The 16158-nt window shown below is 43.7% G+C and overlaps 1 long non-coding RNA gene across 1 annotated transcript; it reads right to left on the reverse strand.

Moving 5' to 3' along the window:
- Positions 1-3381: 3381 nt before the first annotated feature.
- LOC134449288 (uncharacterized) lies at positions 3382-4888 on the reverse strand. Its single transcript, XR_010034936.1, has 3 exons — positions 4845-4888; positions 4146-4253; positions 3382-3415 (listed from the first exon to the last, which is right to left on the reverse strand). It is a non-coding gene; the product is annotated as an uncharacterized LOC134449288 (long non-coding RNA).
- Between the last annotated feature and the right edge of the window lie 11270 nt (positions 4889-16158).

Genomic DNA, 16158 nt, shown 5'->3' on the forward strand with positions numbered 1-16158 from the left:
TTTGAGATTCAGCCATAGTATTGTAGTGCTACGGTAGTTACATTTCAATGTCTATTACAGCGTACCACTGGAGGTACGGCGCGCATTAAGGGGCTACGTGTATACAAACCTGTAGTCCATAGCAGCTATAGGAGTCACAGTAATAGAATTAGAAAAGTGGGAAGATGAAGTCGAGGCTGTGGAGAATGACGGCCACACCTGCCGCGATGGAGCTGATGATGTTCATCCCCAGGGAGGCTTTGACCTGCACGGAAATACAGGGAGGCAGCAATGCAGTTAAAGGGACACTGTGTGGGATTTTTAGTTGTTTATTTCCAGAATTCATGCTGCCCATTCACTAATGTTACCTTTTTCATGAATACTTACCACCACCATCAAATTCTAAGTATTCATTATAACTGGAAAAATGGCACTTTTCATACATGAAAAGGGGGATCTTCTCCATGGTCCGCCATTTTGAATTTCCAAAAATAGCCATTTTTAGCTGCAAAAATGACTGTACTTGGACCATACTAGTAAACTTTCATGTAAAGATCAAATTTGGCAATAGGCAGCCCAATTTCAATAAGCAGCATAGTTGCAGTACCTTTTTTGACCATTTCCTGCACAGTGTCCCTTTAAACATGCATATATATATATAGTAAGTATACAGTATACAGTGAAATTGAGTGAAAGCACAACTGGGAAACTCCAACTCCCATTGTCATTGTGACACAGCACTCCACAGCACAGAAGTGTTCACTGCACACTCCACACAATGAAGTTGCATTTATGCCTCACCCTTGCAAAGGGGCAGCCCCCAATGGGAGCAGTGCAGCGGGGCAGTATCATGCTCAGGGTACCTCAGTCATGGAGGAGGATGGGAGCGGGTTGGGAGTTGAACCAGCGGGTGGGGAGTTGAACCAGCAACCTTTGGGCTACAAGTCTGACGACCTAACCGCTTACCCATGACTGCCCATTACTGAGTAAATGTTACAATTACTGAAATAAATTGTACTCTAAGGAGCAAAATGCGCGACACTGCACATTCACTGAACATTTAATTTCAAAGCAGGACAATTGGGAAAAGTAATTAAATTGTATAAAACATTTGCCAGAAAGTGAAGAATTGTGAGGGATAAGACCCACCCAGCATACAACCTGATCAATCTCCTGCAATGAGGAAAGAGGTACGGGAGCCTCCGGTCAAGAACCACCTGGCTGGCCAACAGTTTCATCCACCAGGCCATCCAAATGCTGAACTCCCTCCACCTCCTCCCTACACGGTCTGCTGCAGCCACCAGACAGACATGAAGCTAAGACCATCTCTCTCTCTCTCTCTCTCTTTCTCTCTATCTCTCCCTCTCTCTCACACACGCACACACACACACGCACACACCACAAAACACATACACACACACACACACACACACACACACACACACACACACACACACACACACACACACACACACACACAGAGACACACACGCACACACACACACACACACACACACACACACACACACACACACACACACACACACACACACACACACACACACACACACACACACACACACACAACCTATGGAACTGCTCCATGTGACTGAACCTACCTGCACTCTCTGATCTCCACTTCCTAGAACTGCTTGCACTATGAGACTGCACCTCCAACTATGCTGCTAAATGCTGCTACTTGACCACTGGACTGCAATGGTCCATGCAGGACTGCACAATGTGTAGTACAGCACAGCCCTGGCTTTTTTTTTTGTATTCCACTATTGGACTGAACCTGTACTACCCCACAAGAACACACACACACACACACACACACACACACACACACACACACACACACACACACACACACACACACACACACACACACACACACACACACACACACACACACACACACACACACAGAGTACCATGGGACTGCATCTTAACTGCACTACCTCAGTCCTGGAACATAAGAACAATACAAAATGCTGCTACCCCATCTGCTACTTTGTAACTATTGTTATTATACTGTAATATTGCTACTGTCACTGTTATTATTCCTAGTATTGTAATGTCTACATTCTTTATTTATCTTATCTTCTGTTTACATGTTGAATGTTAAATGTTGAATGTTAAATGTTCATTTGTACTGTATTTATTATTGACCACTTATTGTTACCAGTCCATCACTGTTACCTGTCCTGTCTTGCACTTTATGTCAGTCTGTAAAATGTCAGTCCTGTCTGTCTATGTCTTGGCATGGCAATTTAATTTCCCTTGTATGACTTGCATATGAAGAACGTGACAATAAAATCTGACTTGACTTGACTTGAAATGTAATGTTAAAAAATAGCTATGTTGACATCTTGTCTTTGAAATATCAACTTTGCTGAGCATCTTAAACAAATATTTTGTGGCATAGCCATGGTTTCTGATGACTGCTTTGCATCTGTGGTGCATGGAGTCGATCAAAGTCCGTCAGCGGTCAACAGGTTTTGCAGACCACAATTCCTCTGCATTTATTGGTTTTGCCTCATAAACAGCATTTTTAAAAACTTCACCCCACAAGTTTATGGGACTAAGGTCCAGGAATTGTGCTGGCCACTTTATTACGTTGGATGCTGTTGGCCAGGAGCCAGGGCTGGACTGGCCATCTGGCATATCAGGCATTTCCCGGTGGGCCCCGCATCCTCGTGGGCCCCTATTTTCAGAGATTTTTTAAAAAATATTTCTGAAAATAGGGGCTCACCAGGGTGCAAGGCCCACTGGTGATTCAGTTCTGCGCTGCAAATTACAATGGGCCCCTTCAAGCCAAAAATGCCCGGGCCCTATTACTTCCCCAGTCCAGCCCTGCCACGAACCATGATTTTGCTCACTTGCTGGTGTGTTTAGGGTCATTGTCTTGTTGAAACAGCCACTTCAAAGGCATTTCCTCTTCAGTATATAGGGCAACATGACTTCTTCTTCCAATAACCGGATATACTAAAACTGATCCATGATCCCTTTAGTACAATTTGCTTGAAGAATTTTGACATTTACTAGTCTGGACATTGCACATTACAATACAATACAATACAATACAATAAAACATGTTGATAGCGCAATGTCACCAGTTCAACTATGAAATTGAATTCGAAGTGCTTTCAAAATACACATACACACACATTCTTGCGTTGGCATTCTTACAATGAGGACAGGGGGGGCGTTGGTATGCTGATGATAAGGACAGGGGGGGCGTTAGTATGCTTATGATGCGGTCAGGGGGCGTTGGCATGCTTCTGATAAGGATCGGGGGGTGTTGGTATGCTTATGATGAGGTTAGGGGGGCGTTTGTTACAAAAAGGTTGAGAAGAGGTGATGTGAAGCTACTCACCATGCAGCTGCTGAGTTGCTTGTAAGCCCTCACTGTCAGAGAACCGGCTGTGATGTACTGAAACACAGAATAATGTAGCACTCAAATGTACAATATTTTATTTTATACTGCAGGTTTCCAATCACAGCGATACACCACATGCTTTATGACGTTAATACATGTTATGTTTTAAGCTAATAAGGATGTCAATACATGTTATCAAGTTAACAATTGAATTGACTTGTGACTGTGTTCTAGCCAAATATTTCACTTAGTGATCAGCCAGTTTAAGTTCATNAGAAATTGCCTGGTTAACACCAGACCTAATCACAAGTGAGATTAGGTCTGGGGAGCTGCATATTGTAAAGTCCGTAGGGGACAGAATACTTGGCTATTATGACACATTGCCCTGCACTCTGATTGGGCAGAGAAACTGTAAAGGTCGGAATGCTTGGCCATTATGACACTGGGACCATGATCTTGGCCGTTATGAGTCATCCTCGCCAGACTGTCTTTCAGATCGAAACGATTGTGTAGAACTAAAGGCAGTATGGGAGTTCCCAGGCTACATTAGATATGTAATGTAAGGAAAAACAATAGGACTTCACAATATAAATATTATATAATAAAACAATAGGACTTCAACAATAGGATCTCACAATATAAAATATTATGTAATAAAACAATAGGCCTTCTCAATATAAATATAATATAATAAAACAATAGGATCTCACAATATAAATATAATATAATAAAACAATAGGATCTCACAATATAAATATAATATAATAAAACAATAGGATCTCACAATTGTCCCTCCCCAGAAGGGGATCCCACCGATAATGGACAGAGTTGGACTAAACACACCAACGATGCCAAACAGAAACGTGACGATTCCGATCATTATCTGGACAGTCTGTAGATGAGAGAGAGAGAGAGAGAGAGAGAGAGAGAGAGAGAGAGAGAGAGAGAGAGAGAGAGATTTCACAACTCCTTCCACGAAAGTAGATTTCGGAATCACAGAAAGCACTGGATTTGCCAAGAAATGGACAAAATCACATGATGTCAGCCAGGATTATGTAAACCTAAGCGACCTTGGGTTACTTGAAAACGAAGTTATTAATGTTGCTTATATAGACATGGTTCAGGAGGAAGCCTGCGAGTGATTGACAGCTGTCATTACTTGCTCCCGCCTTAGCAGATATTTAAACCCCTCCTTTCCCTTTCACCTGTCTTGCATGAAGGCTTTCCGGATTGTCTCACTAACTCCCCCGACTCCTGCTATTCACTAGAGCACACAGCTACACTCCTCTATACAGTGGGAGTGGAAGCGGATCTCATCCCGCATGATCTCCGCTTTAAACATCCCAGGACCGAGGCCAGCCAGCATGCCACTAACACATATTGTACACCAAGCACTGAAGGGCAAACTAGTGAATTATTATTATTGTTATTATTATTATTATTATTATCATCATCATTATTATTATTATTATTAGAAACTTACGCCCAGGATAGAGGGTTCCCCTTTCAGGAACCTGTGAAGCTCAGAAGAGGGTGCAGGATCAGCTCCTGTCTGGGGTAAGCCACTGCCTTGGGCTCCTTGCTGGGGGTACACATGGCCAATGCCTTGGGCTCCTTGTTGGGGGTACACATGGCCAATGCCTTGGGCTCCTTGTTGGGGGTACACATGGCCGATGCCTTGGGCTCCTTGCTGGGGGTACACATGGCCACTGCCTTGGGCTCCTTGCTGGGGATACATGTGAGTGACTACTACCATGCCATTGGCATTGTACGGGACTGACGAGGTGGCCATGGTCGCTAATGACAGAAACAGCATAACGTCAGTGTAGGGTCGAGTAGAAAAGAGTAATTATATTATTAATACAGACCGAAATTAAGGTGTGTGACAGCTTAGCTTACATAAATAGACAAATGCAGAACATACGCAAAGACCTAACTTGCTACACATAAATGCACAAATACAAAACATACACAAAGACCTACTACACATAAATGCACAAATACAAACATACACAAAGACCTACTACACATAAATGCACAAATACAAACATACACAAAGACCTACTACACATAAATACACAAATACAAAACATACACAAAGACTTACTACACATAAATGCACAAATACAAAACATACACAAAGACCTACTACACATAAATGCACAAATACAAACATACACAAAGACCTACTACACATAAATACACAAATACAAAACATACACAAAGACCTACTACACATAAATGCACAAATACAAACATACACAAAGACCTACTACACATAAATACACAAATACAAAACATACACAAAGACTTACTACACATACATAAACACTGCAATAATTAGTAGAGATGCACCGGATCCTGATTTTTAGGATCCTGCCGGATACCGGATCCACTGCTTAAGATCCTGCCAGATCCGGAACTGGATACCGGATCCTACGAAAGGGTTGAAACACATAGCCAACTCGCACACGTGGGCCCTTTTTATCACGTTGGCTCAAAATATTTTGACTGAAAAGCCTCGGCTACCGGATCCTGGATCCTGGAACCGGATCCGGATCCTGTGAAAAACCCTATTATCCTGACGGATCCGGAACCAGATCTTGGATCCTGTACATCTCTAGTAATTAGACAGTAAAACTAGAAAAATTGAGGAATAAAGTCGCAAATACAGAGCTGTTCAGACTTGCTTGCTACCAGGGGTGTAGTGGGCGAGGTACGCGGGGTTACGCAGTCCACCCACTTCTCCTGAAGTGAGATTTTAAAAAAAATCTTCTGCCCATGTTTGAATACAAAAAGGAATGATCACATAGCAGTATTGCAGGTGATTGACCAAACAGATGAAAACGTAGAAACAATGACGGTAGATTAAGGACAGTTAGGGGGTTTGACACATTTTGCCTAATTATTTGATGTTAAAAATCGTGCATCCCCACTTAAAAAATCCCCACTACACCACTGCTTGCTACCACCCGTGGCTACGGCGCCCGGAAGTTGTCAACCAAAGCATCATAGCAATAACGCAGGGGTGGGGAACCTATGTCTTGAGGGCAATTTGCGGGGAACCATGTCTCGAGGGCCGCAGGGGTGGGGAACCTATGTCTCGAGGGCCAGGGGTGGGGAACCTATGTCTCGAGGGCCAGGGGTGGGGAACCTATGTCTCGAGGGCTGTTTGCGGCCCCTGAGGCAGTTTCATCCGGCCCCCGATATCATTTTAATGTTATGCAACTTCACATGAAATATGACACATTTTGTAAAGGAATCTTAGAATTTGCATTTCCAATGCAATCAAGTTATATTCAGGGGACCCAGGGAATGTGGGGACTGTTTTAAAGGTGTCTACCTTCAATATAGGCCTATATGGGGAAATATGGGGTTTTGTGTTCATAGTACGGCCCTCGGAGGGCTTTTATGACCCTTGTAGGCATTTGAAGTGGCGCTCGAACGAAAAAGGTTCCCCACCCCTGATGTAATGTCATACCACGGAAATAAACAATAACCATAAGGTTTGTAGAGCACATTATAGTATACATGTCAGGAGGGGAAAGAAAGAGAAGAAGAGAGACGAAAAGTATTATCTAAAGTAGAAATTATAGAAAGAATAGAAAGTATTACAAAGAGTAGATAACTAACCCCCAAAGGTAGATGAAGCATACACCTTTTTTTAGGCACAACCAGTAGAGGAGAGTCTGAAGACTTAGAACAGTGGGCTATTGTGTTAACTTCTTAGTGCAGCCGGGGTCGCCGGCGGGCCTATTCACTATTTGCTGAAAATACTCAACTACATCATAACAACATTACTATGACAGTGCCGACAGTCTTTAGTAACAGATTAAGACATAGAAATGACAATTTTGGTGACAGTAAGGTTAAAACATAGGTGCTGCGCTACGTGGTTAATGTTCTCTTTGACACTGGCGATAAGTTCCCTACCAGACAAGGATACTGCCAATCACTTCCCTGCATTCAATTTCTCCATCCTACAGCTGGGGAAGTCAACCTGTGTGAAGCTGCCCCCCCCCCTCCTCCGACCCAAAATGCTGAAAGAACACTGCAGATTGTTTGTGTTACGTTTGTGCCGGATTGTGCTGCCATTAAGGATTTTGAGTAATTTAAATACTCAAATGCTCATACTAATACATTTCCAATGGGCAGCGCCCCCTCCTCGTCCAAATTTCTCCAAAGTAATCTCAATCGAAGGGAATTTGTTTGTGCACATTAGTGCTGTGAAAATTAACGCTTCAATCACTTGTTTTGAAAACTTGTTTTATTGCTATTATTAATATTAGTATTGGTGCCCCCACATCCTAGAACCCATTCCCTATGACAGGGGCGTCGTCAAACTGAACTTCACAATTGTGAGCTTAGAATTATGAGGTTCTATCTCCGTTTAGGGTAGTTCTGAGATATTGAGCATCAAAGTTTTTACATCCCAGCTGTTTTGTGAGTTAGAATTGTTTTTTTTTTATTAATAACAATGTGAAATAATACTTTTTTTTGTTTTGCAAAAATAACACCACACAGGCATTAATAAACANGTAATGAGTCAGATTATGTCAAAAACTCAATTTCGACCAAAATGGAGATAGAGCCTTATAATTCTCAGCTCACAAAATATTGAATATTAAATATTGAATTCCTCCTGTGGCCCCCGTCACAGATGTTAAGCCTTAATATTTTTTATATTAGGCCTACAGGATTTCTTATAAAATCAACAGAATTTTTCTATCAAGAAGAGGTGCCTACTTCGAAGCCTATTTCAGTTTTATTTGTTTCCAAAGCTCATAACCCATCTGTACACGCTCGCGTGAGTCTCTCCTATCAACAGGATGTCCTTGGCCTTGGGGATGTTCCACCGAGGACAAGGGGCATTTGTTTTTCCTAACACGACAAGACCTACCGAAGATTTTATTACTTGACCTAGGCCTACTATGGCGTAGGCTACTTTTAAAATACAAAACCATTAAGGAAAACTTACCAGCCGTTTTGACACATTATTGTGCGTTTGGCTAGTAGGATAACATCGGGGAAAAGTTAATTTAGGGCCCTGTACATTGGCTAACCACCATCAAGTTAGTAACGGTAGTGTAAACTTTCACTTTCACGAAAACGCAACCGCAAAACACCCAAAATCATTCATGCAATTCACCTATGTAGGCCTATCTACTTCAATCTCCTCAGTCAGTCGCAATGCCCTTTTCTTTTCGTAAGCAATTGAGCAAATCACAGCAAAAGGGACAGATGTTGGCATCTGAAATTCACAATTCCCCCTCGAGGATAGTTGAAAAAAAAACACACACACACACACACACACACACACACACACACACACACACACACACACACACACACACACACACACACACACACACACACACTTTCTAACAGTGCCATTAACAATGCACTATTTCATAGTAGGCTACAAAGGACATACTCACGCTTGGATGATGTACAAGAAATGCTTAGCTGCAATTAATTTACAAGAGACGTTTTAGGGCTGCGATGCAACAGTTTCCAAAATCTCACTCCTGACGTTCTATTCCTCCCCTGGCTGGTAGTGGCGCGCGCTTCTCTGGAGTTGCTCTTCTGCGTCATTTACAGTAGTTTGATGGCCCTAATCCAAATAACTCTGGCGGTCGGATATTGCACAATACCCCAATGCAGATCCATTTATGGCACAATGGTGAGTAGTAGGCTACACCCACTTGTGTTACAGTTTTTCTGGAAACATCTCATTTCTCAGCTCCCCTAACCAATGTCACTGAACAGTAAACACAATTCCTTCTTTACACTCATATTTCAGTTTTAAAACACACTCTTTTCAAAACACTACTCACAATTCTCTGGATTAGACACAATTTTCATGAAGAAAATTCCTGGTTGTCGCATGGAACACAATGTCATTCAAAATAGGCCTACTAAAACCAACTGCTGTTCACTTCCTCATCACATGGGCAAACTCTCTTCATATCGGTTTATGATCTGAAATCATCACCCAATAAGGATGTGTAGTGTTGGAAATGTAGGGCCTTTTTGCCCTTCCCTGCGTGTTCTTTATTCGAGGCAAAAAAAAAAAAAGGCAAACAACTCAGTATTCAAGTTTAATAAAAATCCAATTATTTAATTCAGAAAAAGTATAAGTACAAAAAGTGGTAATTGGTGAAAGTTTAGACAATGAGTAGTAGAAGCATAATAGAGCTCTGGAGTTTCCTAGCCTAGACCCTGACCAATAATAAGTATTCTCTCAGTCCAAGATTCAGAACTGACCTGATTTTCCCTACAGGTAAGTGTGTCTTAAATAGAGCTTTTCTGTGTGTGTGTGCCTATGTGTTTACTTGTCATTTCGTGTGTGTGTGTGTGTGTGTGTGTGTGTGTGTGTCTGTTCATGGACCAGACACTAATGGGTAGACAACAGATAGAGGGACAGAGAGGGGTGAGAAGTCAGAGTGGAGGTCAATGAGAGGGGAGAGGGGAAAGGGGAGAGATGAGGAGAAAGTGACAAGAGATAGGTAAGAATGATGGATGAGGCCTAAGCCATGTGAGTGTGTCAACACATGTGTTTGTTTATACCAAGTGTCTATGTGTGTTTATGTGCCTAGCAAAAAGTGTGTGCGCGCCGTCTTCCGGTCCAGCAATCTCCCTCTCGTCCATCATGGTCCTCCTGACATTACTTAGGGTGGGCTGGTATTGGGCATTGTTTTCCTGCTTAAGAGAGAAACCAACAGAGAACACAGAGCAGATACACAGGCCTACTAACATTCATTGACTAGACCCATATGTCAGGGGTACTGACATTTCCTGGTGCGTACTCCCAGACCCTGACCCATCCTTCAGGTCAGAGACAACGGGAAGTGTGACCGGTTTGTGGCCGTCCCTGTAATTTAGATTAGGTTAAATGATGCTGCCAGACCCTGCTCCTAACCAAACTGCAATTGGTATTAAAATAAGGTTACACAAGCTCAAATGGGTTAAACTATCTCCACAGGGACAAAGGTTCCACCAGGCCTGTAACCACCACAAATGGTTACTCACAAGTTTATTAGTCGTAACCACATATGATATTTCCAATATAATGATACACACAAGAATGAACACTGATTTCTATTTATAAACTAATGCACATACTATAAGCATTTCCTAATTACTAACAGCTAAACTGCTTTGACAATAAAGAAATAGGTTTAAAAAAAGTAGCCTCTTAGTACAGATTCACTATTTGCTGAAAATACTCAAATACATCATAACAGCATTGCTATGACAGTACTAGAAGCATTAAGTAACAGATTAAGACATAGCCATTACAATTGTGTTGACAGTAAGGTTATAACCAGTGGTGTAGTCTACGTAGAGCGCAGGTATACGGAGTATACCCACATAAAAATTTCAGGGATTTCAGTAAGCTTATACCCACTTAAAATTGATTGATCCATTATTTAGAATAGCACAAATATATACAGTATACCCACTTCTGAAAATGCTCAAATATACAGTATATGTAGGGGCGGGAAAGGATCTGCANACTGCTTGCAANAGAAGAAGAAGATCTATGATCGAAACGTTGCCCACCACAAAAAAGTAGACTACACCACTGGTTATAACATAGGCTCTGCGCTAAGTGGTTAATAAACGTTGCTCTACTGACACTTTGCCCTTGCCTTTTTCCGCATGGTGCAGACGTGCGTCCCAGTCTTGCGTGCCACTCGACAGGCCAATGGCATATTCACAGTGGAGTGGAATTTGGCATCTCCCTATAGTCTTGTCACTAGTAAACTTTATCTTTCTAGGGCTTTTTTGCCTTGCCTTGATTTCTGACACGACAGTGGAGGAGAGACAGGAAATGAGGAGGGAGACATGGTATGTGAACTTTTGAACAGGGTCATGAACTGTACAGTGCCTCTGTGAACTGTGCAGCCCATGCCCTGGAGCATGCCCTTGCAGTGCATCGTCCCAACTCGACGTTGGGCGGGAGGTTTTCCCCTTGGTAGCAAGACCGTCGTGGCACACGGGCAAGCCCAGTTGAAGGGGGCTTCGATCCCAGACCCCTCTCTCTCCGAATGCGTCCAGGGGCACGCACGGCAAGCACGGCTACCCGGATACCTCACTCGGTAGAGCATGAGGCTCTTGATCTCCGGGTCGTGGGTTTGAGACCCACGTGGGCCGTGGGGTTTTGCACGCAGAGGGGTGCCGGGACACCAGCATGCGGTCATGAACTGTACAGTGCCTCTGTGAACTGTGCAGCCCATGCCCTGGAGCATGTTGGTGGTCAACCATAAAGGCGGGGTAGCCACTGGAGGACGCGGGCATCGATCCCGCTACCTCTCGCTTGCGCTTAGAGGATTCTGCTGTTGCCGCTAATGTCAGACAAAGTTGGCCGATTCTAACCATTCGCGTTGTGGCAAGAGTTGGCCCGCCCAATTGCGTTGCAGGAGAGAGCCGCTTTCCGACCAATCACGTGCAGTGGCCAACTTCTCCGCCCAATGACGTCGCTCGCTTGGGCTACTTCAGGAGTTGTCGATATCACTTTTTTTCATTAGCATTCGTGTCTCTTCGGATCGACTGTCAGATGGAGCGCTAGCCAGCGACGGAAATTGTGGTGAGTAAATGTGCTTGTAACTCTTAACATTTCGGTCAAAACCATGCAGGAAAAGTTGTCGCTAATGATAAGAGAATGTACATGCTGTGTTGACTGTAAAAAGTCGGGAGGTTTCATGTGATTAAGTGCTGTTGAACCTGTCGCTCGCCTGCCTTTATCTAAGCTTGAACAGTTCAGGTAAAAGAAAGGTAACTGTAGATATTTAACTGTAAAATGTGCCATCGCGTTTTATTTACTATGAAAATGTGTGTTGTCTGATGAAGTCATGCTATGTTGACTGTTAAAAGTCGGGAAGTTTTGAGTGATGAAGTGGCGTTTAACTTGTGGATACATGTCGTCTGCTGTTACCCAAGCTAAACAGTTAAGCTGAAATATAGGTAACCCTGTTGATATTGAATTGTAAAATGTGTCATCGCGTTTTATTTGAGGTGAAAGAGTTGGATCTGTTACCCTCTTTAGCTGTCTGATGGAATCCTAAATCCATAGATAGATAAGCGTAACTGTACGGTTGTCTAGCTAACTTGCCCAATGACTAGTCTGTGAGCAATGCTATGCTACGAGAAATGTTCAAACCTGAACTATTAACCTGTGTTTACATGGCCCAATAGCAAAACTTAAGTTGTCATAAATGTATTTCCCCGTTTAATTTGTTCTCTTTTTATCATCGTCAGTAATGCCGTTGGCGACAAAGTAAAAATTCAGCCTTTCGGCGTACCTGCTCCATTGTTCCGTGTTGGAGTCGAATGCATCTATCCTTCCAAATGTCGCCATGTCAAGCAATTCTCTCGCCTCAGAGGTGAAGTTCAATGAAAGTCAAAGTCTCGTCCCAGAGTTGACATCAGACGGAAAACCATGTGTATCCTCGTCGCCAGTTGTTGTAACTTAAACTTCTCAGCTTAACATCTTAATAATAAGATAACGGAGTCAGTCACTTCGTTTCTAACACTCGGGAACATGCCGGTGCATCTTTATTAACTTCCAGTTAACTCTACAATGAGTCAAGGTTCCGCAGGTAACCACGCATGCGCACCAGGGGGCAAACACTCTCACTCGCCCAATAGACACACACACACATTCATGCAAGGGAGAGAAGCCCCCAAAATAATCCCCAGTTACAACAATGGCCCAATAGCAAAACTTAAGTTGTCATAAATGTATTTCCCCGTTTAATTTGTTCTGAAAAGAAGGGGATATGTGAAAGTCCATTGTGTACTCTGGTGTACGTGTATGGCTAGCTAGTTTCAGCTTAATTACGGTAGACTTGTCAACAACGTCTGCTTGTCATTCAAGTCCATCTCTTACAAGTTACATCTTACATGTAGACTACACCAGGTTACGTTGTGGGCTGATATAGTTGCTGTACAGTAAATTCATCTTAATGAACGTAGTGGTTGATGACCGAAAATAGCCGATTTTATTGTATGTATTGCAGATAAGCACACTGGTCTCTGGAGTATTGTTTACAGTGTGATAACTTAGTAATAACAAGAATGTTTTCCGCTTCAGAAGGGCTCACACTCCTTCCCTTCCTTCACGCATTAATGCCCACTCTATCTCTATAGTGAGGGGTGGCTATTGTCTTACTGCAGATGGCCCATTAACGACCCTAATCACTACATGCTGCCAAATGCTCAGCTATCATAACAACATTACTACGACAATCATGCAGAGTGCGAAGTAGCTTAACACATGCCATTCCAGACATACACAGCACTGACTTAATGCAAGACAGGAAAAGTAACAGTGGTGAACCAATGACAATAAAGTGATGAAGTAATAAATAAAGAGGAGAGGAGGCAAGTAAATAACAGAGCCTCTGCACAAATGGGTTAAATGGAAAGGTAGACATTATGTTGGTTTAATCACACATTCAACAATAGGGATTTCAGTGTACATGTTGAATAGTGGCCCTTTTTAAAAGATGACTGTAGCTAACAGCCTTTTATTTATTTTCTTTCAGATCATGTATGCATACCCGCGTTTTAGAAAGTCCACATCGGGCAGAGTGCTGCAGACATACTCTTCAGAGGCCAAGCAGGTTAAAAAGGTAACAGGGATGGCAAAGGGAAAGAAAGAGGTCCTGGAAGAGGCAGCCACCTTTGTGAGGGAGAATGGTGGAGACCCCTTGAACCCATTTCTTGTGTTGGCACATTGTCAACTCCAATTCGGCCAGTTCATGGGTCAAAGGTTCCGGTGGCTCCTGGAAAACGCTCTCTCTTGGGGTCTGCACCTTTTGAACAGTTGTAAGAAAGAACCGGCACACCCCAACCCTCTTTCCGAAAACAAGCAGCTATGTAAGAGGTGAAATTTAGACCACAGGTTCTATTGGACACTTAGTGACACGATTCAGGAAAGACAGACAAAGGGAATAACGGTTATGGTAGTTTATTTTTCACAATTCATGATTTAAAATACAACATGGAAAATATAAATAAAATACAAAAGTGTCTCTCAACCAACAGCGGTATAAAGTGCGGTGTGCGTTTTGCATAAATTAATCACAATCTGGAGTTACAAGACGACGGTACAAAAGTTAAGTTAGGTTACACAAATCACACCACTGCAATCTATAAATAGGGAAAATAACAACAATTCATAGTCATTTCATCTCATCAGTGCACGAAAGGCAACCACGGCAAACCATAATTACTGACACTCATTAATGCCCGAAAACATCACGTTGCACACTGGGCCACATTACAGTAGAATTCACTACACCCATAAAGACCTAACTGTTGTACAGTCCTCCTATGTAGCCTACTCAGCGGAGCTACCCAAATGTCACTACACAGTACCGCTGGGTCACACACGCACACACTCGCTCACTGACACACACACACACATGCACACAGTTCAACAGCGGGGGAGAAATAATCAATCCCCCGAAAATACAACATACCAAATTCCCGTGCTGCTGCTGGCCTCTCAGCCACTGCTGCCGGACGTGGGCTCCGTAATTGCTTAATTCAACTATAACACGCGCAATACCCAAATGCAACTTACCCACGGTTCCCCAAAGCGACCGGCCGCACGCAATGGACACAGCTACAGCCCACGTCCCGGCACGACAGCTTGTGGCAGACAGCTCAGCAGCCCTGCTCTGACCCTGCTCTCTCCAACAATGAGCAAAACGCCATTTAAAAACCATACCCTGCTCATCCGCCGCCAACCACCACAGGTGCGCCTGTCAATTACATCAAACGAGTTCAGGTGCACCCATGGCAGCCAGCGCGGCTGAGCCCCACCCCCAGCGCTTAGCGCACCAGCCTACATCCACCCCCCCTACATCAAATGTGTCCTCACATTCCCCCTGCCATGATGATCACACTTGGTAGCGTTGGGGTAGCTGACCCTTCGTAGCCCGTGCAGAGCGGCGCACCCCCTCGGCAACCGCAGGCGACGGGTCCTGAACCCTGGAAACAGTCCGACTTGCACCTGGAAGGTGCGCTGCATCAGGAGACGGCCCATGGCCATCTGGCACATCGTCTTGCGGGGTGGCTGGACCTGGATAACAGCCCCAGACCCAAGGATACATACACACATTACCATTCTTGTTAACATCAACCATGTCAGGTACCGCTCCCTCTTGCTGCGGCATGGGATTTACATCAAATTTACAGGGATTTAACAGGTTACGGTGCAGCACTCTCTCTTGCCCATTAACCCCCTCAGATTTCACCACATACACAGGTATATCAACATTGGGCTGAGACACAACCACATATGGAACCCGTTCCCACTTACTATCCAACTTCCCCCTCGTTCTTGACCTCTTATTGAGGACCAGTACCCTTTGCCCCGGCAACAAAGGCTCCCCTTTAACCCTGCGGTCAAACCCCTGCTTCTGAGAAGCTTGCGCCTTGACCACTTACTTCTGAGCCTGCTGATAAGCAGTTGCCAACCGTCTATGGTGATGGTGCACCCAGCTGTCTGCAGTCCCTGAAAACCCATCCCCATTGCCCAGCAACACATCCAGAGGCAGTTTAGCATGTCGCCCAAACATCATATAGTAGGGGCTGTACCCTGTTGTCGAATGGGGGGTATTATTGTAAGCGTGCACCAACTCCGCCACATGACAGTCCCAGTCTTCCTTCTGGACATCATTCAGAGTGCCCAGCATGCTCAAGAGAGTTCTATTAAACCGTTCACACTGGCCGTTTCCGGCAGGATGGTATGGAGTTGTGTGGGATTTCTTGATGCCATA

This window comes from Engraulis encrasicolus, chromosome 5 (genome assembly GCF_034702125.1).
Source record: "Engraulis encrasicolus isolate BLACKSEA-1 chromosome 5, IST_EnEncr_1.0, whole genome shotgun sequence".
NCBI lineage: Eukaryota > Metazoa > Chordata > Actinopteri > Clupeiformes > Engraulidae > Engraulis > Engraulis encrasicolus.